This window comes from Trachypithecus francoisi, unplaced genomic scaffold (genome assembly GCF_009764315.1).
Source record: "Trachypithecus francoisi isolate TF-2019V2 unplaced genomic scaffold, Tfra_2.0 Lachesis_group1, whole genome shotgun sequence".
Taxonomy (NCBI): Eukaryota; Metazoa; Chordata; class Mammalia; order Primates; family Cercopithecidae; genus Trachypithecus; species Trachypithecus francoisi.
In genome coordinates this window covers 107,576,891-107,604,806 of record NW_022681454.1, presented here as the reverse complement: position 1 = coordinate 107,604,806, position 27,916 = coordinate 107,576,891, and positions in this window count along the sequence as shown.

The following is a 27,916-nucleotide window of genomic DNA, read 5'->3' as shown; positions in this document are numbered from 1 at the left end:
TGTAGAACTATAAACAATAAAAATAAAAAATTCATAACTAGGAGGAGAATTAAAAAGTAAGGAAATTTAGTCGTCAGTAGAGAAAACATTTTAATTCATTTCTGAAAGTCAAAGAAGCACAAAAGCTAATGGATGGCTGAAACTATACAAAACAGTTTAAGTTCAAGATGTGCTGTGAGGGATTATAATGAAGTTATGTCAAGAACAAATGAGAAGGATGAAAAAGAGATGTTAAACGAAGATCTGTATATGGTAAAATTTACCAATCAGTACCCCCAATTGGCAGCAACGAAAAATTCAGAGTGTTTCTCCTCTAGATAAAATCCCCAGGGGATTCTTTTCTGAAGAGTTTGAGTAGACCTACTTGCTTAAATCAAGGTTTCTGCTGTGAATGCATCTGCCAAGAATAAAGCCCCTTGTTTTGAATTCTGGGGGACCTGAGACCTAATAGCCGCCTTCTCCTCATTCAACTTAAAGTTAAACCTCCCAGTCAATAAATTATGTCCAGCCACACACTGATCTCCAAGTCTACCATGCATGGGACACACCTAACATTTACCTATTAGCAGAGAAAATGAACACTAGTTAACGCTTCTTGATTGAATATAAACAGACAACCAAGATTTTGCAGACAAAAAAGAACAGCATAAAGGAGAAAGATCTATATAAATTAAAATGAAAAATCATCATAGAATAAAGGGGCAAATAAAAAATTGGAAAAAATTCATTAATTCACATTTATGTAGTTTCAAGAAAGCATTATATTCACAAAACAAGAATAGAATGCTATACAAATAATCTATACAGGTTTATGAGAAAGCTTATAGAAAGTGAAACTAAGATCTCTGAAATTAAAATTTTTAATTAATGGACAAGAAAATAAAGCCAAGGAAATATCCAAGATTATAGAGAAACATACAATGACACTAAATATGAAAGGAAACGAACAAAACGTGAAGGAATAAGCTAAGATTTCTAGCATCTTACTATTAGAAATAGAGAAGGCAAGAAATTCTCAAAGAAATAATGAAATGTAAAGTCATTGGGGTTTTAAGCAGAAAACAGTCTGTGACTTACATTTTAATAGAATATTTTTTGCTTCAGAAGAAAACAGACTACAGAGAAATTGGGGTGGAAGAAAGAAAAAAAAAAACAAGACTTAGACAACTGAAAGCATTTCCGTGAGAGATAACGCTACCTTGGACAAAGATACTAGAAGTGGAGAGAGAAGTGGTGAGATTCTAAACAATACTTGAAGGGTAAGATCAACAGAACTGTGTTAGATTGTGGGGGAGGGGAAAGAGGTGTCAAAAAAGCCTCAATTTTTTTTTTGACCCAAGCAACTGGATGAATAGAATTCTGGTTTACTGAGATGGGAAGAGGTTTTAGCGGTGGGATTTGGGAGAAAATATATAACTTGGACTTGGACATGTTAGATTTGAAGTTCATATGAGACATCCACCTAGACATGTTAGATAGGCAGTAAGATATTAGAATCTGGAATTCAAAGGAAATGATTCTGGAAATAGTGTATAAATGACATTTAAAGCTAAACTAACTGAATTAGTTCACCAAAAACTGAATACAGAAAGAGAAAGTACTGAAGGTCTGTAGACTGAACCCTGGATAGCTACCATGTTCAGATGTGAAGATAAAGAGGAACAAGCCCAGAAGGAGCATCTCATGAGGTAAAAGGATCATGAAAGGAGAGTGATATTCCAGAGGTCAAGCATGTCTCAAGGAAGAAATCACCAGCTGTGTCAAAACCTGCTTCCCAGTAAGTGAAGTAAGAAAATAAAAGTGCCCACTGGATTTTGCTATATGGAGCTCTTTGTTCCTGTGGTTGGAGTTGAAACCAGAATGAAGTATGTTAAAGAGAGAATGGGTGTAAAAGTGGAGAGAGATTAAATACAATCTTTTGAGGTGACTTTTTATAAAAGTTAGCAGAGAACTGGGGAGGTATCTGGAAGTGTATTGAGGCCAAATGACTTTCTTCTAGAACGTGTGATATTATAACATAGATGTAGAATATTGGGAATGTTCCTGCAGACGGGTATAATGTGATATGGGATAGAGAAGGCAAATGTAGAAACAATGTCCCTAAGATGTGATGAGGAACACAATGCATGAAAGAGGGGCTAGCCTTAGAGGGAGCAAAGGCAATGTATAGCTTCTACCTGGAGGGAAGGTAGAATGTTTAGGGACTGATGTGCACAGGTTGGTATATCTGTTGCAGAAGCACACCGAAATTGCCTTTTGATTGTTTCCATTATTTCAATGAAATAAGAAAGAAAAAGGTCATACTTTGAAAGATGGCAGAAAAAAGATGTGGGAGATTAGAGTTTTCTTTTTCAGATGTGAAATAATCTTCTAGGAGAAGAGTACAGAACCTAAGGATAAAGAGGTGTGTTACAGAGAAGCACTAAGAGCTCACCTGAGAGTAGTGGTCATGAACTTAATGAGAGACACAAGAACCTGATTGTATGGTTTTCTTCATCTCAAGTCAGCTGCTTGGGCAGCTGAATAGTGAGTTAGGAGTTGAATTTAATAAGCTTGGGATTTTTCTAGGCCAAGATAATGGATGAGCAAATAGCTGAGGTGGTATGCAGGAAAGTCAGTACAATGACGGACCACAGCATCTAAGCTATGTGAGGATAAGAATATGATGGAAAGTGGAAAAATAGGAACTGAAAAGAAAGGCATTTTGGAGTTAGGGTACCAGAGAGAGTGAGAAGGAGAGACCAGGTGGGGGAGGGGAAGTAGGCATGCAAAAGTCTGATTTGGAGTGCTTGAAGTTGAGATTATGAAAAGGTGCAATAATTCATAACATCAAGATTTAGGCATAGCTACAGCGACTAAGGTGCACTGGAAGGCAAGTTAATGAGATGAGGGGGTCAAGGACCTGAGCAATCAGGATGCTGGAAAGGTTTGTCTGCATAGATATTGAAATCACCATGATTTATGATAGGAGTTGTATTGGAGCAGGATAGATGGTAGCGTAATGGATAGGATCTACTTATGATTGTAAGTTGACGAGATGAGGAAGTAGTGTCTCAGAAATCTGGTGATGATTACGGCAAGAATGAATAGAAGGTGGAATAATCAAGCAGCATATGTTTCTCAGCAGGAAAGTTTGAAAGAGGAGGAGGTTGTTACAATGGTCTGCAGGCAGCAATGAGATCTAGGAAGACCCTTACCCTTTCCTCCAGGCGTGGTGATATGAAGATTGTAAAAGGAAAAAATCATCGTTAATGAGGACAACACATAGAGATGTGCTCAGGGAGCAGTGCTTGGGGAGTGCCAGGGTCCACATAAACCAAGAGAGGGAAGAGAAATTTTTGTGAGGAGACTGAAGATGCAGAGCAGGGGTTGCCAGGCTGTGGTCAGTCAAACTCCTGTTTTTATGTCCAGGTGCTAAGAATAGGTTTTGTATTTTTAAATAGTTACATTTTTAATGGTTATAGAAATACCTCCATGATATCCTTGATTTTGTCTCTTGGCTCCCAAGGCCTAAAATATTTTCTATCTGGCCCTTTAAAAATAATGTTCTCTACCTCTGACATCGAAGATTTTGCTAATGACTGAAAGTGTTTGGGTGAGTCAAATTATGGAATACACAGAACCATATAGGCATGGAAGTCTAAGGCATGAATGATGACTATGGAGTTTTGGGGTGTCTTATGTTGACTGAGGTAAACACAGACACATGACCAAATTACTCCTAAGGGTCTTTTAATCAAACTGCAGTGAAAGACTATGAATCAGATGGTGGGAGGAAGACAAGGACCTTTCCAGAAGAAGATAGAATTCCTTAAATACATGGTCCAGCCACTGCTGTGTTGTCTAGGCTGTACGAGAGAAGTTTAAGAACACATAGAGCTATGGTTGTGCTATCTGATGGCACCCTCAAGTCTATGTTTGTATTAGCCCATATTTGCATAGCATTTACTTATCCTTACAACTCTGTGAAGAAGATAACATAACTTCTATTTTACATATTAGAAAACCAAGGCTTGGAAAAAATAAGTAATTTAATCAGAGTCACACGGATAATACAATCTAAAGCCTGGTCTGGAACCTTGGTCTTCTGAATACTAAGCAAAGTACTTTTTTCTCACAGTTACCTGCATGTTGCCCCCAGACTATTCAGAAGCAGTACATGATAGCAATTGGGAAGTACTTCTTACAAACCAGAAAATATAAAAAGAGGATATTCTCCACGAAGAGTTCAATTATTAAGTAAAAACACTGGTTTATCAGGCAGTTCTACTATCTGACAGGCAAGAATGTTTTCTTCAAACTTATTAGAAACATGAGTACATCAAAAGAAGAAAATACATATGCCATATAAATGAGAAAACGTGACCCAGATTGAACACGGATTTCAAATAGCGACATTAGTGGAAAAGGGAAGAACAGTGATGAATCTAACAAATGCATTATACCACTAGAGACCTATTATTTAATACAGGACAAAGAGATTTCATTACTTCCAACTATTGAAATTACACTTCAATAAAATGGCCACGTGATACGTACTTCTCATGAAAAATCTCCAACAACTAGTTCCAACTCTATGTACTTCCTAGTCCCAGGCCTTTCCTGAATAAGAGTACCAGGAGTAAGGATCATGAACATAGCTATTCTTGTCTATAAATAAATAACTTGGCATCGTCAATCATACTTCAGTTGGTATAATTATAATTCTTTTCAATCTATCAGTCAATAGAAACTTAAACCTAATTTTCTCACATCAAGGGTGAGGGTCAGCCTCAGAAATGGAGTAAATATCCTGAGGTTATCAGCAAAGCTTCCCATTTGAAACTTCCCCTACTTTAGTTTTAAAGTAACTCTTTTCTTGAAAATGTGTACAATAAGTGCCATATTAGGCAGTCGTCAGTAGTGCAAGTTAAAAGTGTGATGCTTTATTTTTATAAAATAATTTCAACAATATATTTATAGTTTTTAATTGCACACTGTGCCTTCAGATGTCTCATTAAAGAATGGAAGTATCGTTTGCTTTACTATCAGAAAGAGATGAATTGATTGGTAATTGCCATAGACTTGTCAATCTGGAAATATTTATCTTAATTGCACTTTCTTTGACATATTTGTATCACTTATAATTACTAAAATGGAGCATATGTTAAGTTGTCCACTCATTGATTAACCTTGACACATTCTAAAGTTCTTTATTTCAGAGGTTTACTGTTTAAATGGTGGATCAAAAAGCAAAAAAATAAGATATTAAAGTTATTCTCAAGGGACATACAACTTAGGTAAATAAGATTTTAAAATACTATGTAAAAAATGCAAAGGGCATACAAATATTGACTGACCTCCAGGATAAACAATCATGTCAATGATAATGTATGCTCGTCAGATCATGCTAAACAATGCCATGATAACAAGCAATCTCAAAAATCTCAGCGACTTACAAAATAAAGGTGGATTTTTCACTCACATTGCGTGTCCACCTGGGGTCCAACATGATATCTGTTCCAGCTTCTTTTTATTCCCTACCTAAAACTTTGCTGGTTTTACGGCAAATGGAAAAGATAGCACGGTGGAGCCACAGGAGAGCTCTTAAAGCTATTGTTCAGAAAGAAATAGCACATGTTCTTTCCACTCCTTTTCCCTAGAGCAGTGAAATTGGGACTGGAACTTCTCATAGGAAGAGGCAGCACAGTGATTCTTCATAAATATTTAATATTTTTAATATAGCTTTTTAAAGCTAATGTGCATTTACCAGAGACAAACACTTCGCTAAAATTATTTCAGAAGTTGTTTAGGTTCCCCTAAAGACTCAAATAGGAATGACACTCCAGGGATAAGGCAGGACACTTTCTTGATGAATGGATCCATGCTTTAATTATATAATAATATACAAGTGACATATGATTGGTCTTAATTTTTCTCTATGTACTTCTTATGCTATTTGCCTCTCACTTACAATCAGATCCTACGTTGACAATGGGTGATCCAGCTCCTGGTCCATTCCTGGCTTCGTGCAGCATTCCCGCTCATCTCTGGCAATCACACACTTCCAGTCATCAGCTCGCTTTCTCTCTGTCCAAGCCCTAATCCACACTGCTCTGCTCTGCTAAGGAGTCCGAGGACTTCAGCCTCTGTGTCCTCCAAACACCTGTACCACATCTGCCCACATTCACTCAGTCCAAATCCCAGACCTGGCTCTTCTCATCAAATTTGGCAAATCAGTGCCACTATTGTCTACTGCTGGTTAATAGTACCCATAAAATAGAAAGTGAAGAAACAAATGACAAAGTAAATACATCTTTGCTAACTAAAATCTGGAAGCATAGGTAGGGTCTGCAAAAGGTAAAAATTAACTTGCTTTATGGCAAAATGTTTAGAAACGACTGTTCTTTGGGTTTATTACAAAAAGGAGACTGCTATGGACTAGAGTGGTCAGGAAAGGGTGCAAAATAATAGTGAGGCTTGGGCTAGGTAGAGTTTGAAGGAAAGAGAAAGAAATTCAAGTTATCATGCTTATTTAGCAACTTTTAAAATATGTGAAAAAACATACACAATTAGAGATCACACATACTTTAAATTTCATGGATTTTGTCTGTAACATTTATATATACAAACCATCAACTTGTAATATAGTTAAAATCAATAACAGCATTGGTATAACTATGAAACACATTCGTTTATTCATAATTTTTTAAGTCAAAGTAAGAATTACACAAAATTATACATAAACTGCGTATTCTTAACAAAGGGAGACAGTAAACAAATACTGATTTGGTCACATTTTCATGGTCAACTCTTTACAAAATATTACTGTTTCTTTGATGATTGAACTGCCAAATTGTTTTGTTTCACTTTTAGGATGAAAAGGCAGAAGTGTGGGTTTTGGATAAAGGATCCTATCTATTTAGGCTTTGGGCTCTGCCCAACACAGAAGGAGGCTTAGAGACAAGAGAGATAAATCTCTCTCATTTCTCCCCTTCTCTCTTGGACACAAGTGGCTGAATCTAAACCTGATGGCACTTTATAGAAGCTGTGTTTGAAGGCAACATCTGATGCAACTGATCTTTCTTTTTTGCAAAAATGGGAAACCTTGTTTACAGTCTTTCTGTTTAGAGGCAATAAGTAATTTTTCCTGCCTAACATATGAGAGCTATTTTACATAATCTTTTCCAACTTTTCTTAGAGCACCCTCCGGGGATCAGCAATTCAGGTTGGCTGATGAGATTTTGTCTTTCATTATTTTCTTTTCAAATAGGCTGGTCTTGACAGCTCTACCACTGGCTGGTTTCAGCAGGCCCTGGGCTGTGTGGGTTGGGGCTCCTCCCAAGAGAGATGAAGAGATGGACAGACAGTAACAGAAGGTCCTCGAAGCTGATGTGTGATGAAGGTACTTAGCTTTTAGTAGATTTGCCTCAGTTTTCCATGTGGGAATCTCTCCAGGAAAAAGTTCAAGCACTGAACTCACACTCTCTATTCTTGTTTTAAGGTCTAAGAGGGGATGGAAGGGGATTAATTTTTTGAATGAATTAAAGATGACTCTAACAATATGTTTCCTTACAAGGTTAATAAACAGGAAAAGGCAAGTGATCAAGATGTAACCATAATTATTACTAGATTTACTTCAGACTGCTACTTAAAGCCGCAAGACACTATCATTATAGGCAATCCTTTTTAATGTCAACATCAATTTAAAATTACGCAGGATTTTTCAATAAGTGGTCTAAGCTTATTTAAGTTTAAAATGACATCATAATAGTGGTGACATATTTTTACCATTCAATCATGGTAAAAACAGTAAGATTATAATAAAATGCCTTCTAGTATCCAGCTATTGTTTTGCATAGCTAGTAAAAGCCAAAAACCACATAGTAGACCAATAATTACAAATGTAAAATCAATTTCCGATTAAAAATAAAGATTAAGTCATGAAGAAAGTCTGCGATGTAGTGCTGGGTGCTAATTGCAATAATTCTAAAGATTAGCAGAATATTCATTATTGCCCACCAATAGTAAAGGCACATTAATTTACTCAGTACTCTTTGTTTTTGACTTAGGACTGATTTTCTTGGAGATCACTTACTTGTTAAGTGGTATAACCATATGCACAAAAATATATCAATAACGTAATTTTTTATAGTTCACTCAGTTTACTAACCTACACGCTTATTCAAAAGAAGTTGACCTAAAGGTTCAAAATAATGGAGAGATAAATATCTCAAAGTGCTTGCCTTCTGATATCTTTGTGTCCTTAATTTCCATTGCTTTAATCACGATCCTTTGCTATTAAGAATAAATCATATCAATAGAATATGTTCAATATCTACATTCATATATCAAGACTATGAAAAACAAAAAAGACAATACGTTTATATCAATAGCTGTGTTTCAAGGGGTGACACTTAGGTTTTTTATTATTAATTTTTTATTTTAAATTTTTATGGGTACATAGTAGGTGTATATATTTATAGCATACATGAGATATTTGATACAGGCATACAGAGATTAATAATCACCATCACAGAGAATTGGGTACCCATCCCCTCAAACATTTATCCTTTTGTTACGCAAAATCCAGTCATACTCTTTTAGTTATTTTGAAATGTACAATTAAGTTATTGTTGACTATAGTCACCCTGTTGTGCTATCAAATATTAGGTCTTACTCACTCTGTAGCTATTTTTTATGTATGCAGACACTTAGGCTTTGATGGTAAAAGCTTGGGGGAGGTAAGGTTTCCTACCTTGGATCTATGGTTCTATAATGTATTCTCATAGCTTCACAGTAAAGAGTACAGATTGTGAGGCCTGAAATCCTAATTTTGAATCCTAATTCTACCACTTACTAGATTTGTGACTTGGGAAAGTAACTTAATCTTTCCAGGTCTCAATTTAATTATCTATAAAAATGAGAATAATTATAGTAATTTCAGTACCTACCTCATAGGGTTGCTGTGAGTTTAAACTTTTTAGTATATATTGATCACTTAGCAGTAGGAGGCTCTCAGTAAGTTCTATGCAGCTGTTTGCTTTATCATGATAAGTATTCTTATTATTATTTGCTGAATGATTTTATCAAAGTTATTTAACCTCACCAAACCTATTTCCTTATCTTCACAATTGGTTAATAGTCTCTATCTCATAAAATTGTGACGAGGATTGAAAAACATACATTGTGTCAAGCATTTGGCAAGGTTTATGGCACATAAGAAGTGCTAAGGATTTGTTGGTGATTTGCAGTCACTGATTTGGGGGATTTCTTAGTTCTCTAGTAGTAGGGCTACAGTGAATTCTCTAGTAACAGGATTCTCATTGATTTTTTAATTGTCTCTAACTCTCTCTCTCCCATTACACATGAGAAGGATGATAAGCTAGAAAGGACCAAACTACTCTGCAAAATACGAGATGTGTATGAAAGAACATCTTCCTTCGTGGCAGCCCTGGAAAAGGTGGATGTGCTTATTTTCATCCGATTTTGCCAATTTCCAACAGTCTCGCCTGCTACCTTGTAAAAATAGAGTGTAACTATGATGGGAAAATGTTATATTAGCAATATTCAAATTCATGATGACACTTGGAGGCAAATATCAGCCCTGTCAAGAATCAGCTCTTCCTTACTAACTCCTTATCCTTCACAAATCTCTTCCGTGAGCTTTCCTGTCAACATTTCTTGTAATGGGGCATGATCTAAAACGTAACATTGCCATATACAGAAATAGACCCCTAGGATTCTTTCCTGAAGAGGATTCTGTCTCCAGTATCATGTCCTTTGTTGTAGAGAAAAACAGTCATATGGCCCATTTTTAAATCAAAGTCCTGTTAGCCAGGACCCAGATGCATATAGAGAACATCTTTATTGTTTGATTTTAATTATCTCTTCCAGTTCAGACAGAGTCTGAGATGGAGCATGAGGAGAAAGTTGTGTGTGCTTTTCACTCTTCAAATTCTCCAGCCCTCTTCCCCAGTTCTTCTGATACAGGTCCCTAAAATTAGGGAGCTGACATTCTCATCTCTTGGTCTCCTCCCCAGGATTCCAAGAGTCTCCACATTAGGTTGCATCATCAATGGCTGCTTCTGTAATCCGATTCTTGGTGGAGGCCGTGCCCAAGAAAATCATCAGGAAGAAGTCGGGGAAAAAACAAAAAATCACCTGCCACATTTTTTAAAAAGATAAACATGGTCGGGCGCGGTGGCTCAAGCCTGTAATCCCAGCACTTTGGGAGGCCGAGACGGATGGATCACGAGGTCAGGAGATCGAGACCATCTGGCTAACACGGTGAAACCCTGTCTCTACAAAAAAATACAAAAAAACTAGCCTGGCGAGGTGGCGGGCGCCTGTAGTCCCAGCTATTCGGGAGGCTGAGGCAGGAGAATGGCGTGAACCCGGGAGGCGGAGCTTGCAGTGAGCCAAGATCCGGCCACTGCACTCCAGCCTGGGCGACAGAGCAAGACTCCGTCTCAAAAAAAAAAAAAAAAAAAGATAAACACAATTCACCTTGATGCACAGTGGTTTAAAAGGTAAAATATCCTTTTGTGGTGTAAACAGATGATTTCTATAAAATCAGAAACTCTTTCCTCATCAAGAAAGAAATAGGGTCTTGATTTTTTTTCAGATAAAAATTCTACTATATGTTCTATTCCTTGCTGCTAATTTTATTTAGATGATCAAATATCTTTCCTAAAGTGTCATATTTTCTCATTTTACGTGGTTAGAAGCAGGATGTGTAATTTAATTAGGTATTGAGAAATCTGGTTTGATATCTTGAACTAAAGGTGTTTTTTTCCCAATGTATCCATGGCATGTTTTCAAAATAAACCTGTTTCACAATGATATTGTGTGCAAAATGACTGAAGTTTTAGCACACATACTGTACCAAAACATCCCTGAAAGGCTTTGAACACAAATAATAAGGGAAAATAGTGGTGCAAGAGAACTGAGAAATCAGTAATATGATCCTGTGTTCAGAGGAAAACATTAATTTTGATTTTAGAAAGGCTGAACTTGAGATGATAACGTAGCTTCTAAAGATAGGAAGTTAGAGGCACAACTGTTGTGTATGAAAAACGTCAAAGTTATAAATGAACATTTTGGAGACATCAAAAAGTAGCAATTGTTCAAATTTTAAAAAGAGTATTTTATGATAAACTACCAAGTTGCATATCAGATACATCATTCTAAGTAATGCTTGACATTCTGAGGTAAGCATTAGAAACATTTCTGTATTTGACTATATCTTGGTACCCCACACCTACAAGACTGTTCATGTATATCTGAGCCTGAGACCAGCTCTTGGCTTGTCAGTCTCTGGAATTATGTGCATCTATTACTAAACCATTTGCTGATTGTTGCTTTAGGCATCAGTCATATATCATCAGCTTGGGAACTCCATTATGTTCACATGAATTTGAATTTATCTTTAATTTATCTTTCTGTGTGTCATTTTTTTCTTTAGTGTGGCTATATAATGCGGATGACACCATGAACCAGATGTCATTTTATACCCAAGAGATGATTATACCTCACAGTTGGATAAATTGATTTCTGTATTTAGTTTACACAAAACCCAGGGATGCTTCTGGACCCATGATGTTGTTAAATGCAAGACTGGTTACTGAGAATTGTGCAAGGAGAAACAAAAAGGTAGCTTGACTTCAAAGTCCGTACCCAGACCAAATATAGAATAAAAACTTAACTCTTGATTTTATCTTCATTCTTTTTTTTACATCAAGGAATGCAAAAATTTATATTTTTATATTATGTATTTATAAAATATGTTTCTGAGTTTTCATATTTTAAGGGACATTTTAAGATAAAATTCCCATCTATAAAAAAAGTCCTCTTTCCTATATGATTTTTAAAAATACAGTGGAACTTCAAGTTAATATTCTCACTTAAAAGACCTAGGCAAGGCCAGGTGGTATGACTCATGCCTGTAGTCACAGCACTTTGAGAGGCCAAAGCAGGAAGATCATTTGAGGCCAGGAGTTCAAGACTAGTCTGCACAAGATAGCATCTCGGAAAAAAATTTTTTTTAATTAACTGGGCATGGTGGCATGTGTCTGTAGTTCTAGCTACTTGGAAGACTGAGGCAGGAAGCTTGCCTGAGCCCAGAAGTTAGAGATTATGGTGAACTATCAAAGCAAGACCTTGTCTCTAAAAATAAAGGCAAAAATGAAAATAACCCAAATTATGTAATGACAAATTACATAATTTTGACTTTTTAAAAAGAAATCCCAAGCCCAACGTTTCAACTTATTTTTTAGTAAAATCTCAAATTTTACATATTTATAACATATTTATATCATATATTTTATACAACCTATACACACACAGGCATATATAAAATATAACATGGTCTAACTTGCCAAAACTAACCCTTAATTATGAAAATTAAGCTTTGTATTAATTGCCATTCATTATTTTAAATTAATGGTTCCAAATTCTAATGTGTCAAAGAAAAACTTGGAGCTATTTCTAAACCCATAGAGACTCATATATAATGAGTCTGGGCAAAGGCCTAGGAATCTAACTTTTTCATAAATACATTGAGTGATTCTAAGACTTGAAATCTTGAGACAACTCTGAGAGTTGTATAATAGCTCTAGAGTTTTTTTTTTTTTTTTTTTTTTTTTCTTCTTGAGATGGAGTCTCACTCTGTCGCCCAGGCTGGAGTGCAGTGGCATGATCTCAGCTCACTGAAACCTCCAGCACCTGGGTTCAAGCGATTCTCCTGCCTCAGCCTCCCGAAGAGCTGAGAATACAAGCACGTACCAACACACCCAGCTAATTTTTGTAATTTTAGTAGTGATGGGGTTTCACCATGTTGGCCAGGTTGGTCTCAATCTCTTGACCTCATGATCCACCCCGCCTTGGACTCCCAAAGTGCTGGGATTACAGGCCTGAGCCACCATACCCGGCCCAGCTCTAGAGATCTTTAAAAACTAGAGGAAATGTTACAGCATTATGGCAATAACCATATTATAGTGGTTGCTTTAGGCTGTTCCTTGCAAGTAGTCACAGTATGTCTTCATAAATACAAATAATTTTTTGTAACCTTATACAGATTCTTATACCAAATGATATATAAGATATATATCTAACTAGGGTGGCTCATGCTTGTAGTTCCAGCCCTTTAGGAGACCAAGGCAGGCGATCACTTGAGCCCAGGGGTTCTAGACCAACCTGGGCAACATGACGAAACACCATCTCTACTAAAAATACAGAAATTAGCTGGGCGTGGTGGCATGTGCCTGTAATCCCAGCCACTTGGAAGCCTGAGGCACAAGAATCACTTGAACCAAGGGGGTGGAAGTTGCAGTGAGCTGAGATAGCACCACTGCTCTCCAGCCTGGGTGACAGAGTGAGACTCTGTCTCAAAAAACCAACCAACCAACCAACCAAACAAACAAACAAACAAAAACTGAGATATTTATCTAACTGAAAGAGTTTGAACTTTGGGAGTCCTGGCACTCTTACATAAGTTTTATATCAAATATACTCATCAACAAATAATCTTTTTGAGGTATAACTCTAAGGCCCTACAAATGCATATTGAGATTTAGAATACTCTGTTATGAACAATGAAAATACTATATAATATGAAACAAACAAAACAGAATCTTCACTGCAGCCTATTAAAAGATACTAAGCATTTAAGAGCCTAAATTCTTTGGGAAAGTGTTGCAGGAAGAGGGGATCTTGAGTAGGAGGGGATAGACCCAAAGAGTGGAGTTTTAAGGACTTTCTTCTTTCTTCCCACTTTCCTTCTCACAACTCTCATCTCTGCAAAAATGTAATTCTTTATGGAAAACCCTAGAATTTACAGATTCAAGAGGTGTTCTGGGCCTTCTTTGGTACCGAAAACTGACCTATAAAAGAGAAGCCATCATCTTGAATGGATATTTAGAACTCAAGAATCTTTGTGTACAAACAACATTTTTTATGTCAAGATAGCTTTATTTTGGATGGCAATTGTTCTGGATGCTTTCTCCAAGCGAGCATGACAAATGTCTTAAATAGCACACATGTAATTTCACTGTGAAGAAAATTAATCTTATAAAATTATTATTGTTTCAATTAAATGCAAGAAAATACTGCATGAAACTAAATTACCAAGAAAATCAATTACCAATAAACCGACAGCATATTTGTATTATAATTCGCCCTTTAAATAATCAAATGTTCTTTCATAAGCTTTAGCTTATTTCCCCAAAAGGGTTGACATGGCATTTTGTCTCGTATTTGAAAGCTATCTTTTGCTGTTAATTTGCATTAGACAAACAACAAAAAGACAAGAAAATCAAAGGAAGTACCCCTATATGGTTCTCCCACACATCTTCAGCTGTGTGAGCAAGCAGTTAAAACATGCAAATCCAGTTTGGAGGAAATTCGACATCTCTATTATAGATGAAAGGTAAACAAAGCAGATGAAGGATTAGTGCAATTCCAAATTTAAGATATTGCTCTCAGTGACTTATAATAAAGTGGTGTTGCATACGGTGGCATGTTTTAGATGACATTTCAATTGTACGAGCAATTTGCATTCTATCTGACATTAAATAACGTTCTTAGTATTATGAATTCCAGCAGCATCCTCATCTCCACAGCATAAAGATATGAACTATGAGGCACATCTTAATGAAGGGAGTAAGTTTTCCTGTCAATCTGAAATGTGAGACACGGCAGTACCTCGGCTAAAACTCCAGCAACATTATTGTGAGTTGCCCACTCCTGGCATAGTACAAATCTTCAGCTAAGGCACTCTTCTTATTAAATAAAGATCTATAACTGAACACATGTATCTGTAATATCACTACAATCCAAAGAAAATTAAAAGACAGATTATGTCCAGGATATTACATGCACCACCACAGAGCACTGCTAGAATCTGGTACGGTCTTGTTGCTAAGATACCTGGCTAATGCCACGGAAACGAGCCCCTCTTACTAATCTAGTACAATCCATGCATGCTTCCACATATTTTGGCAGGAGAAAGTAGGAGTCCACTGACAATGGTTTGGGATATTACTAGCCAGTGTTCCTGAATTTATACATTTTTTATCTCTTTCTGGTAAGCTTCAACAATCTTAGTGAAATAAGAAATGTAACACTCTGTTAATGGCATTTGGTTCCTTTATGCCATTTAAAACAAGTAAGATTACTTTTTATCCTGCTGCATAGTCAATAAAAGTTGCTTAAAAAGGTAATTATTTAAGTGCCTTTAGTTGCAGAATTGTGATGCTCCCCAAAATGATTCCCCTTAATCTTTACAATTTATATTGTTATATGCACATAAATGACTAACTGCATTTTCTCTATGGCTTTCTTCAAGGAGAATGCAATATACCAGTTTCCCTGAGTGCAAACTGAATAAGAAATCAGGACATTGAAATGAAATACTTTTATCAGAAATTACTCACAAACCTATGATGCATAAAGCTGGTTTTCAGTGTTCAAGTTCCAAAGATTTTTGTTTTATTCATTGAAGAAAAAGTAGAAAGTGATAGAGAAGATTAAAAGCTGTTTCCTGCATAACAGTCATATATAAAATTCCAGAATGAAAAATAGAGACTTTGAGGCTTCCCCTGTACAGAATGCAAATTTGCTTCGCACCTCCAAGTAGTATTTTCAAAAAAAAAACATTGAAACAGTCTGCCTTTGTTAAAGCAAACTAAGCAAAGATTCCTACTGAAAAATCAAATAAATTTTTAATGTAAGTGTGTTCCTACTCTGCAGTGCAATATGATCTTTAGAGCATCAGTGACGGTAGTTCCATTGAGCTCAAGTTATGATAACAATAACTTTTGCAGATGTTCATAGCTGTCAACCATTATTCACTAAAATGTCAGAAAATGTGATAAAAAGTTAAACCAGAAAAATTATTCTAAAGTAATTGGTTCAAGTCAAGAAGGCAAGGAGAGGTCAAACATTAATCCCTATCCATAAACAGTGAATGAACTATAGTGGAATCACAGCCATATTGATTTTTTTTGGAGGAAACAATTGTATACTGTATAGGTGAACACTCAGAGTAAAGTGGATGTTTATACATGCACTAGTGGGAAAATTTATAGGTGCATATCTCAAAGTTATTTATTGATTTAAACAAAAGTTTTTCTTCAGGTTTACTAGATTTGTCACTCAGATTTGCTTTCTTATCAGCAGAAACTTAGCCAATCTCTGATAGTAATAAATTATAACCTGAGTACGCTAAGTTTATGTTATTCACGCTCTTTTCTGTTTTCCAGTCCATGGATTCCCAAGGTCATATTGGAGGGTTATTTGATGAGAAGCCATGGGGACTTCATGGATTTAGAATTCCATCTGCAATGTTATGACAATAGCTCATCATGATAGTGTGTCTTTTATTAGTGCTAAAAACAAATATTGCAAATATCAATGTATTAAAAACATCTAGATAACACCTAGAAAAGGTTTACACATGTTTATTCTTTTATTCATGTACTTCCAATATTTTGAGCCCCTCGGGACATTGCTGCAATGAAAATTATTTCTAAATTACTGCCTAGGAACAGTATACAAAGGTAACTGTATTACAAAACAGGAGATTGTTCAGGACAAAGAAGAAATAAATCAATAACAAGTGCAAGTATCTCACAAACTGTTACTTCAACATAAATTGTCCCTGTAAGAAGGACAGAAAAATGTTTTTACAAACCTTTTACTTTTTTCAATTCTCACTGGAATCCCATGTCAGAAGAGAAAATGGCTGTTTGCTTAGAATAAAGTGTCTTAGCTATCTGCGTGGACCTGACAGTAATGGCAAAGGATGGTGCCGATCAATATCCATCTTCTTCATTCCTGAAGTAATAACTTTCAATAGGAAAATCTATTTACTTTTACTTACCTTTATTTTATTTCATTTTGCTTTAAAGAAGTTCATTCCAGAGGGAGGGTTTACCTTGCAAACAGCAGTTAACAAACTGATGATTTAACTAAGGACTCTGGGCCAGTCGGGGTGTTACCATTTGCTGTACCTGTGTGTTAATGCTAAGAAAAAATATATTTCTCCAGATTCTACATTTATTATTCAAATAACAGTCACTAGAAGCCTTACAAGGCCCACAGCTACTTTATATGGAAGGTGTATCAGCAAGGTCAGTCAGAAATAAGGGTCAGCATTCACATTCTTACATGTAGGGCTTCTTGAATTTTTTACATTCTGTTTGCTGAAGACACCATATGATATTGTACTGTATGACAAGGAAAACATCACTGGATGAGGATTTAAAAAGGAAACCCCAAACTCTTGCTTGGGAAGACCTGTAACAAAAACTATAGCTAGGAAGGGCCCATGTACTCTCTGTCCAGGTATACAATACAGAAGGAACTTTCATCCCAAGCTGTCACAACAGTTAGTATTTTAAATTGCACTTCAAAATGAAGCACTCTACATTTATGATTATAGGCACAAAAATAAAGCATTTTCAATGTTTGAAACATTTTTACTTCTCTTTAGCTCTTCTGTCTCCCTTCCAGCACTGTGACTGTTTTATAATCATAATAGATTTTATTCCTACTGAGCTAGAACTGGTTTAAAAGTTATGGTTTTCTGTTTCCTAAACATACTTGTTTTACAAATTTTCTTTCTCAAAGGGATGACAATTGACATTTCAAATGTCAGTTGTCTAATAACATTCAATGACAATTCTTGTCAGTGAATCTATTGAGTGATTTTTATCTTAATTTTATTTGTGAAACTGTAATTAAAAGTCACTACTTTAATATACACAAAAATTCATGTAACTGTCTTTATAGAACTCTGGAAGTAACATCATGAAAAACAAATATTTTTATAAATACTTAGATTTTAATTTTCCACATAATTTTTTAAAATTATTCACATACATATATATGCACATAGTGATTTCAGACTATGAATACTAGAGAACCTGTTTACACTAGAAATGTTGCTCAAAAACATTGATTTTAACATCAATAATTTACAGTTTAAAATAACAGGAATGAATTAAATAGCAATCTAAGACTACTAATTCTCAATGTGAATTTTTAAGCTAATAATTGGTATTTTAAGTCAAAAGGAATAATAAAAACCCATTTCTGAATTCTGGGTTCATACACAAATCTCAGAACACTCACTATGTGTATTTGTTACTAAGAAAGGAGATCACTGATATTAAACCCCTGCTTAAATTAATTGCAAGATGGGAAATAAATTAAAGTCAGTACTCTCCTTAGAATTTGTAAGAAAACATATATTAACATAGATGTAATATAGCAAGAGAATTAATTGCAAATAAAGTAAAATATACACAATGATGAAGATAAATTACATTTCATTTCTACTATCTAAGCATTCATTAGTAAGAGGATATCAGCAAAGAAAAACGCATGTATGCTTTATTCGTTTGATATTTGCCCCAGACATAAAGGATCACATTTTACAGGAAGGTGATCAGCCTTTCACTCTGGCGAACTTCTCTGTGTACCTTTTCGTGTGTGAGCATGTGCACTAGGAAAATAATACATGAGAAAGCTTTTTATACTGTTAAAACACAAAAAACAGATACTTTAGCTAAATAGGGTCCCCAATAAATCTCAAAAAAACAGCAATTGACAATTTTACTTTTTAAAAAATAGTTTCACTTGTTAAAAGGCACCAAGGGATTAGAAAAAAATATCCAAGGTCTTAAATATTTTAGAAAGCTTTTGGTTGTTATTGTTGTTCAGAGATAGTAATTTTTATTCATTGATGTGTACCTGAAACATATTTTGTGGTAGAAATTCATCCACTATCTTATGTTCTATACATTGTCATTAAACTATATATAATATATATTTTTAAATTATTACATTTATTTTAGGAAAATCACAATATATAATAAATATTGCTCTTTATGCATATACATTATAAATGACTCTTTTTTATCAGATTAATTCTCCTATAAGGAAGAATAGATATTATTGAAAATATATACAAATATTAGGGAAGACAAAATTTAAGGCATAACAAGTTGAAATCTCAAATTTAGAGATAATAAACACCACTATTTATCCCTCAGAGAACACCCATTTTAATACTCTAAGTAAAACTGAGTATCTGCAAACTTAGGTTGTCAATAACTATTCAATACATGTTAATTGAATACGTATAAAAGAGAAGTTAGCTTACACTTAATAACATTTTCGGCTTTGAAGCTTTACTACAAGCATGAATAGTAAAGCTGCACCTGGTCTTACCTAGGTCTTTTAAGTGTGAATATTAACTTGAAGTCCCACTGTATTTTTAAAAATTATATGGGAAGGAGGACTTTTTTTATAGATGGGAATTTTATCTTAAAACCTTCCTTAAAATATGAATGTCCCTTCAAAAGAAGATAAACTTATTCGTCTCACCCATTCATCTGGTTTTACAAAATCAGAACTCAAAATCTTGAATACTTTTATAATTACATGATTAAAAAAAGACTTGGTACCAATATGTTAGATGCATTGCATCTGTGAGTTAACTTTCATATCTTCCTGTGAAGAACTGCTGACTCCCAGATGTGAACAGTGCACTAGACTGAGGCATATAGGAAAAAGCAAGATAAAGAAACTTGCACAGGCCACTACTTCTACACACATTCTACAAATGGAAATTAAATTACATTTTATTTGGAGAAATTATATTTTAAAATGTTCTCAGCAGGAAATTGTTATTATGTAGAAAACTTCAGATTATCATTTTTTTCTAAATAATATCAAATAAAACACTCATCTATTAAAATCACCATTAAGTGGAATAGTGATTGCCAGGGCTTGGGGGTAGGGGAAATGGGGAGATGTTGGTCAGGGAGTATTAATAAGATTTTTTAAATATAGCCACTAAAAATAAATATTTAGGGCACCTAGCAAGCTAAATCTGTGATAAAGTCATAGAGTCCATGGAATAAGCTCAATAAATATTTTCCTGATATATTTATTATGGATATGTGTGTGCATTTATCTATGTGTATGTCTGTATATATAACAATTATACAACTAGCTAGATACATGTGCAATTCCAGACAAGTACTTATACTCTATTGCTGTGCTGTGTCACTCTACTGATTTCCTCCTTAATTCTTTATTTTCTAATGTTTTAAAGAAGTGAATATTTGCATGGTTTATGACCATATTTTAGACCCCAACAAAGGACATGGCCATAATAAGGCATCTAGGCCATAATCTTAGGATCAAAATTACACACAGTTGTAATAACTGGAACACAAGGCAATTTGGTTTGCTCAGATTTCTCCATAGTTGCATTATTTGTTTTTATGTGTAACTAGACAGATATACCTCATCTCTATTTTAGGAGATTCCCGGGCTTTATACCTGAATTCCCTCAAATCTGGACCCCAAAAGAACAAAATTAGTTTACATACACACTTAAATTGTTCAGTGATTGATTACAGCTTTGGCACTGCAAGAGTAATACAGTTACAACAATAGAGTTGCTAATCTGTATGAAATAATCATACAAATGCCTTTTTATATGACACAGCAGTACTGGAGGCCTACATATCATAGTCATTGGTGTTCATCTATATCAAAACTTTCTATCACTCTGTGTATTTATTTGATTTTGACATATTTATAAAAAGTCCATGTGTGTGTGCACAGTGAATTTCTAAATTGTTAAACACACTTGTATCAATGATTTTTTAACAAACAAAAATAGTTCTACCTAATTCAATGTTATAGTAAGAGACAATTTCAGAAATGTAAAACAGCCAGCAAATGATGGAGTGAATAGTACAAAAGTAGCTACATTAGTCTTCCCTTCTTACATGCAGGAGCTCTAAAAATGCTGTTGGACACAGAGCTTTATTCGAAGAGGTTTCACACATGCATTTTTAATCAGGATTATATTTCACAGAGATCTGTCACCGCTCACAAGTGCAGCTGGCTGGTCCTCCTTGAAATGTATCAGCTCTCAGTCTCAGCCCTGAACTAGTTTTTCTTTGTACAAATCTGGACGTGGTGATCCACAAGGCGGTGTTTTTCTTAAAAGGAAATAATAATCCCCTAGAATTGCGTAGGACTCCTATGCACACTGTTTTTAGTTCAAACATACAACTACTTTAACCTGAAACTGTCCTCAGAGTCACTCTCTCCACAAAGTTAACCGTCTAAACATTTGGCTTTCAGGTATTTGCTAAACCTAGAAGATCTAGTAAGTGGTTATTTTAAATTCAGTCATTTACATAAGTGTTTGTGTTGAATTAATCTTATGCTACTCTTCTATTCTTGATCTATTGTATTATTAATCTATTCTCTCCCCTTTAATAACTAAGACCACATAATAAGCAAAATATAATGAAAAAATGTTTACATGAATATGTTTCTTGAATATGCTTCATATGTTGGATATATGATGTGGTGAAACTATAAAAGTATGTTTTTACTATGTATAAATTATGTACAAAACTATGTATAAACTACATACAAAATGTCCTACAGAAATTTATACATGCAGAGGAATGACTCATGTGTGGATGTATAGCGATATTCCCAATACTGCCTAAATACTGGTAAAATTGATGTAAGTATTAACAGAGGAGATTAAAGGTTGTAATTACTATAAAAGTATATGTTGTTTTGAAATTATAGTTTTTCACTAACATATATTTTAGAACAGTTATATTTTGAACTTTTCAGATTATAGCAACAAAATTTACTCTTAGATATTCAAATTAATACAAAAATAGAAGATTTTTTAAGAGCTTAATTTTATACATAGCGTGTTTAATGTCTAATGAATACTGAATCGCTAAAGCACACCCACCACACATTACATATCTAGTAACTAATACTTGTCTCAGAATATGTTTCCAAAAGAGTGTGTGGAGAAACATTTTTCAGTTACAAAAGTTTCTAAATCTATAACAATGCAAAGCACTAGAGCCAGTTTAGAATCCATAAGTTGGGAACCACTGTACAACAGCATATGTCCAGAAAAATATACTAGCACCAACAGCACAGGAATACTCACATGAAGTAACTATATCTATATGTTGTCAAGCAACTGGTCATAAAAGCACTGAATAAAAGGGCATTTGAAATTGGATAGTTCTGAAAATACCACAGCTGATTTTTTATATTCTCTGACAGTTAAGAACAAAAAGACCTTCAGACAAAAATTTTAGACACTCCCTGTGATATTTGACTTCCTCAAAGTTTATGCATAAGATTACCAAAGGTCTGGGACTCCCAAATAAAAGTCAATATTAAGCCACTTGATTCTTGATTCTCAATTGCTTCATGTTCATAAAATCACTCTCCATCATTATCATAAACACTATACATTTTAACATCTGTAATAGCATTTTTAAACCCAGAGCTTACATCTACAACACTGGGATGAAGAAGACAGCTTAGGATATTATAGTGTCCTCTTTAGAAATTTTATGTTTTCCATAGTTAACATTCTCTTTAATTTTACCACAATCAAAAGGTTTGGAAATTACATTTCAAAATTCTATTGCATCTAATTAGCAGCAATACCAATGACTCAACATTTTCCGGAGCTTAAAAGATAAAATTGTCTTACAGATCCAAATAGTTGTCTAGTTTAAGTACAAGTAAAAAGGGGGTATTAAAGCAATCATACTTTTTTTATCTATTGCTTTAGCATTTAGTTAACAAGAAATCCTGGCTTTTGAGTTGCTTAGCCAACAACCTTGAACAGCACATTTATATTCCCCAAATAGTTTCATGTTTCCAAAGAGAAATTTTACAAGGTATTAGTTTAAAATATTTATTTCTGTTTAGGAAAATCTCTGTCTGTAGTCTCAAAAAATCATTGTATAAACAACTTTCTCTGAGCAAACATTAATATTTAACATATAAAATATGGAATAACAGTAGTAAAATAAAATCATTTGAAACATTATATTAAAACACGTAATTTCTCACAACCTAATAGAATGTCATTACAGAAGATTGACTGATAATATAAAGCTTTACATTTTCCCCAAAAATGTAGTTAGCATCCACTATAAACTAACAATTATATTTACAAAAGAAAGTGCAAACCTAATCTTCCTGGATCCTGTTGAAATCTAAGAGATTGTAACTCCTGCATGCTTATAATTGTATTTGTTTTTGAATATATAGGATGATTTTTGAAATGAACAATAAGATTTTCAATTTATTATACATGCTTTTTCTGGTATCATAAAGAAAGCAGTAAGCTCAAATCCAAAACATCTGTATTTCAATCTTCCTTTTACAACTTGATGCCCCAAATCCTTGAATCTGCATTTTCTCATCTGAAAAGTGGCGATCGCTTCTGTCTTGTTCCACCTGTCTCACAAATTTGTGAGGGTGAGAGATAATTACTCTCAGTGATCAGAACACTTTCCGTTTCTGGAGCATATAGGCCCCATGTGTAACAAATTTCAGTCTCAAAGGAATGAGGTCAATGTCTCTAACACATCTCCCTATGTTTTTTTAATGACAAGTGTCACCAGAAAATGTCTTATTTATTTATTCATCTTTCTATTCATCATCTCCCTTTATTAGAATGTAAGACCCTTACTGGAAGCGACTTTGTCTTTTTCATCACTGTATTACCAGTGCCCGAGTTAGTGCTTGGCTCATCAAAGATGCTTCAATATTTGTTGCTGGTCTAATTATATAAAAGGTATGTGTTCAGATAAGTATGTGGGAATATAGGTCCCTGTTTCCTTCCCCAGCATTATCTGAGGTCCACTTGCTAATAGATCTGTCAGGTGTAGGTGACACAACCATCTCATTCAGTAAAAATGCCTCAACTAAATAGAAGCCTTTATGTTTATAAGCACATTTACAAAGGGCTTTCCCATGGCCTACCTGACCTAATGCTCTGAACAGCAGGTATACAGGGTTGGTATGATTCTTTCTATTTATGCCAGACATAAGTGATGTCATTGTCATATCAAAGGCCAAACTATTCATTGTAATTTTTTCACCTTTCTACCTATTTTGTTTCTGTAACTGTTCCTTTCTCTCTCACACCATGGCTTCTCCCACTCTACTGGATCATTCCACCAGCACACAAACCTTCTATAATGTTATCTATCTAAAAACAAACCCTCTTTTGATCCCTCACTGAGCTGCAGCTACCCCTCCCTTTCTCTGTTCTTCTTTATAACAAACCTACTCTAAAGCATGTCTATTCACTCTCTCTACTTCCCATCTTCTATTCTGTCATGAACCAACTTCAATCAAGCTTTCACCTCTACCACTCCACTGAAACCTCTTCATCAAAGTCACCAAGGACATCCACATTTGTCAATTCTAGTAGTATCCAGTTCTCAGTCTTTATCTAATGAAGCTTCTTAGTGGCATTTAACAACTAATCACGTTCACCTTTTTTGAGACATATCCTTCCTTTAGCTTTCAGGACATCACTGGACACACCTTCTCAGCCTCCACTGATGGACACTTTTCATTTCCCATTTGCTAGCTGCTGGAGTAACCTAAGGCTCAGTTCACTGACCTCTCTCCTTCTCTCTATCTCCCCACTCCCTATGTGCTCAACTACAATCACTTGACTTTAAATACCGACTATAAACTAACAACTTCCATATTTACATGTGTGTGTGCTAGACTCATCTAGTTCAAATAGAATGTTTACTAGGCATTTCAAACTTTATATAGCAAAAGTTGAACTCTTGATTTTTTTTCCTCAATTCTGCTCTTCCTGTTTTGTTTTGGATCACAGTAAATGACACCAGGGTTCTGCACTAGATAAACAGACACACAAACAAATGTGGACACAAAGTTTGATGCCTTTTTTTTTTTTTTTTTTTGCATAGCTTTCCTCTAACCCATCAGCAAAATTTTCAGTTCAATCTTCAAATTATAACCAGAATCCAATCATGCCTCATCATACCTACCTCTACTTCCTTAGTAAAAGCATCTATCATCTCTTGCCTGGACTACTATTATAGTTTTCTAACTCATCTTCTGGCTTCCACTTTTGTCTCCCTATGGTCTATCTATATTTAGAACCAAAATCAAATTGTATCACTTATCTGGTCAAAACCATCCAATGACTTTTCCTTCCACTTAGAATAAAATCTAAAGACCCAAGATCCCACATCATGTGTCCCTAACCCCACCACATTCCTAATGTTGCCTTCTATTACTTTTCCAGTATCTCTTTGGGCTTCTGCTTTTCCTCAAGCCTGCCTATCACACTCTTGCTTCAGGGTCTTTATATTCATTATGCCCTCTACATGCAACACCCTTCAGTGGATATTCTCATGACATGCTCTTGCTATTCACTTAGTCTTGGCTCAAAGTAATTAACTTTATTCTCTGACACTAAAATGTAAGCTCCATGCAGGCAATGATTGTTTCTTTCTTTTTAACTGGTATATCCCTGTTACTTAGAGCAGTGCCTGGCATAGATTATGGTCTTGATATTGGTGGGAGGATGGGAGGAAAGAAGGAAGGAGGGAAGAAAGGAAAAAAGGAAGGAAGGGAAGGAGAAATGAAGAGAGGTAAGAAAAGAGGAAGCAATTAGAAGAGAAAGAAAAATTAAGAGGTTTTGGAGGTTGATTTTTCTGTTATACAATTCTCAAGATTCCTGTAATATATCAAACATGAGTATCATTGCGGATAAATTAAATGGACTGAACTGAATGGGGTACAACAGGAAGCGGTTTATTTTTCCCTTACCATTGTGTTAAAGATGCTGTCTTAAATCTCTCTTACTATGACTATATTTCTAGTCTATGCTGGTAGCTTTGTAGATGTTTCCAGCTAAAAAAAAAAAAACAAATATCTGTTCCAGCTAAAACAATGGTTGTTTTGGAAATTAAGACTCACTTTAGGTTTTCCAAATTTTTAAGTGAACTTAATTTAAAACTTTAACATCTATTCCAAATAATCTCCCCTCCCTGCACTCAGGCTTGAGCCTGGCTCTGGGGAAAGAAGATGGCAGCTATCTGCATTGCTTGCCTTCTCGACTGGGCAGAGGATAGGGATTTTTAGGAAAGTGAAGACAGTGTTATTTTCACTTAAGTAGTATAGTTTGTAGTCTTTGCTAATAGTGGCCAGCGCTGCCATGTCAGGGATCCATGAGCTGGTCTTTCAATAAGCACATTTGTCACCTTTTTGGAGAGGCTCCCATGAGAACATTTACATTGAATTTCTCAGGAATACAGAAGTATATCTTCTAAGAGTGCAGAGAAGTGATTGTAGGATTGAAAGCCTGAAGACTAAGGAGATGGCTTGAATCAACTACTTTTGGAAATAGACCATAGACTAGCATAAGAGGAGTAAAAGTACTCAAACTTCATTTGAGGCTATGCCTACTGAATAGGATATTATCACAACCAAAGTATATACTACAAATGTGCAAAGTAACTATATGTGTTTTTAAATCACATTTAGAATGTGCAATTAACATTTAAGTGTATATCTAAGTTTAGTAAATTACTCAGTTGACATAAATAATGTTACAAAGTGAATTCAGATAGTTGCATATGTACTAGAAACCTATGAATGAACAGCAAAAATTAATGAGTTAGTACAGGCACCAAAGGAGATTGTTTGTAGCAAGTTACAGGAACTGGAATTAGATCTATACTCATTCAACAATTTTCTAATTACCTGGAATGATGTATTTTGTGTTAATTCAATTCTCTGGTGATACTAAATAACTGCCAGTTAAAACAAAGAAATCATTGCAAAGATACATGCAGTGGTTACACATCATGGTAAACATTTTTAAATTTTTTTTAATTGAAATGTTAAAATGGCAAAATCATCAATTGTCCAGGCCAATCATTGCATACACAGAAGCAGCATATAATCAGTTACATGGAAAGAGAGCTCTGAGATTCACACTCCCTGTTAGAGCTGGTGCTCAGATATTAGCTGACGCTGATTACACTAATAACTGCACGTCAAAGGGAAAAAGCAAATATTTTAATAATTTTATATTTTATGTCAGCATGTGGGGAAAAGTGTGAAATTCAATCTTTTTGTGGTTTCCCACTTACTAGAGAAGAAAGTTTAAACTCTATTTTTTCCCTTTATGAGCTTCCACAACATGCCAACCTTCTCAGACTTTTCTTAAGTCTTGACCACAAGAACCTATTTGCTCCAGCTGAATAACTAGCTTGTCACTCTCTCCCAGTTTTGCCCTCTGCTTTTGTACTCCACTATTGCCACTCTCTGGAAACACCTTCTTCCTATATCTCCCTATTAAAACTTGCATCATCCTTCAGGGTTAAGTTTTGAAATATTTGGTTTCTCTGTGTGCTGCCCATCTCAGCTGAATGTGCTATCACTTTTTTTAAGCTTTTTCTACAACCCTTTCTGCTCTGAGCATTTGCTGTCCTTTACCACAATGTTTTGTAAATCTCTCTTTCCAATTAGAAATTCTGCCCTAGAGATGAAATATTATCATATACTCCATTAGATTTCCCACAGGATCCATTGGGCCACAGAGAGTGCATGTGCGTGCAGAAGCATGTGTGTACAGATTTGTGTATCTGTATTTCTACTCATTTATGGAATCAAGATTGATTATGCTCCTATCTGATCTTTATGCCAGTTACTATTGGAGGCTATGGGGCCCTGGAGATAAATCAATAAAACAATTGACAAAAGCCTTAGCCTTATGTAGTTTATACTTTAGTGAGGAATTTAGACAAACAGGTAATAAAGGTACAGTGAAAAAAACGTCATGTAAGGAGTTTTGAGGGAATAAATGGGAGTAACAACTTTCCCAGACTTGACGAAACAGAGAAAGGGATGTGGAAGGGAAGAATTAGAGGATAAATTAGAGTCATCACAGTGAGGAGAAAAGAAAGAGTTCTAGAGAGATGGAAGTGCTTATGTGATGGCCCAGATGAAAAAAAGCGCCAGTGTCACTCAAAGAACTTACCTATGTGTCCTGTGGCCAGAATAAGAA